Source organism: Propithecus coquereli, unplaced genomic scaffold (assembly GCF_000956105.1).
Source record: "Propithecus coquereli isolate 6110/MARCELLA unplaced genomic scaffold, Pcoq_1.0 Scaffold72, whole genome shotgun sequence".
In the NCBI taxonomy this organism is placed as follows: domain Eukaryota; kingdom Metazoa; phylum Chordata; class Mammalia; order Primates; family Indriidae; genus Propithecus; species Propithecus coquereli.
In genome coordinates this window covers 1,497,458-1,499,397 of record NW_012153285.1, presented here as the reverse complement: position 1 = coordinate 1,499,397, position 1,940 = coordinate 1,497,458, and positions in this window count along the sequence as shown.

Below are 1,940 nucleotides of genomic sequence, written 5' to 3'. Positions count from 1 at the left end.
GTGAGGTAGCAATAAACATAGATTCTAAAGAAATACTCTTGACTAAAACAACAGCTTTTATTTAGGATAATGAGAAATTTCTGGGGATGGATAGTGGTGATCATCCCCACCACTCAATAGTGAATGTGAATGTACTTAATGTACTGAACTCTAGACTTAAAATTTTTTAGAAATGCAAATTTTGTATTTGTATTAAGAAGACAGGTTTGAGCATTTCCTCTTGTCTCCTGGTTAATCCACTTGCAATAAAGCTCTTGTTTTCTCCAAGGCCAGTGCCATGGTATTAGCTTTTATGTGCATTGGGCAATGAGCCCATTGATTGCTTAGCAACAATTCCCATAATGACTGTACTAATTTATATTCTCAACAACAGTATATAAGGGGTGCCCCTTTCTCCACATCCTCTTCAACACTTATCTTTCATTTTTTTGATAATTGCCAATCAAACAGATATGAGGTGATATCTCATTATGGTTTTAACTTGCATTTCTTTGATGATTAGTGATGCTGAGTGTTATTTCATATACCTGATAGCCATTTGTAAGTCTTCTTTTGAGAAATGTCTATTCAGATTCTCTGCCCGTGTTTTTAAAGAGGTTATTTTCTTACTATTGAGTTGAATTCCTTGTATATATTTTAGATATTAACACTTAATTGGTTGTGTGGTTGTATTTTTCTCACATTCTATAGTTTTATTCAATCTGTTGATTGTTTTCTTGGCTGTACAGAACCATTTTAGTTTGATGTAGTCCCCCCATTTGTCTATTTTTGCTTTTATAGTCTGTGCTTTTGGATTTATATCCAAATATCCATTATCCAGACCAATGTCTTAGAACTTTTCCCCATTGTTTTCTTCTAGTACTTTTATACACTTAGGTCTTTAATCCATTTTGAGTTGATTTTTGCCCAAACAAATCTTAATTTCCTTTGTACCAGGATAAAAAATTATTGCTAAGGATGCAACAAAGGAAGAAAATATAGTCTTATAAAGATTCTATAAGAGACAGAAATGTAAACAGATAACTATAACACAGTGTGTAAAATGTGGGAATGAAAGAAGTATTTTTACTATAACACCACAAACTATTAAGAAACTGTGAGCTCCTCGAGTATGGAACATGTCTTATATATGTTTGTAACCTCTTTAACACAACTTATGTGCATCTAAAGAGTTCAAAAAATTATAGAACAACTGAATAATTGAAAACAGTGGTACAACCTCTCTATACATAAATAGTGTTGTTAATGCAATAAAAGACCCTAAAGGTTTTTTGTCAAAATTCCACTTTTGGTTTTTTGAATGATCAATCATTTCCAGGTAGACTATTAGGAAGACTAAATCTGCTAAGAAAGAAATTATTAAATAATTAGAAAGCTCATAATCTATACAATATATGTACCTTTACCAAAGACTATACTTTTGATTTCAATCCCTAAATACATGGCTTCTACCTACACTGTGTTACTAATCTGCTTCTTTAAAATAGCAATACATTTTAAAGGTCAACTGTAGAGATCAGAATATTTTTAAACAGTAACAATCACTTTGCATTTCAAAATGCACATAATATTAATTTTGAAATATTAATGTTCTGTGATTATGTACTGAAGGAATTTGTAATTAAAAAATGGCTTTAAAAAACTTCATAATTCTCTTTGAAGTTCATCTGCCACTCAGGCTTATAGAGCATTTACAGTTAGAGACTGACAGGAGAAAATAATTCTAGAATGTCTGTGTTTAGATTACCATTTCAAAATATTTAGGGAAGTAGACTCAATTATTGTTTTTAATGTATAGGATTGATGACATTGGATGGGTGATAATATTGATTCATTGAATTCTGATTCTAATTCTGATTTCAAAGTGAAAGATTCTAGATGGTAGAATTTTCTCTGCATTGAATTAAGCAAGATACACAGGGCAGAGTATAATGAAATGT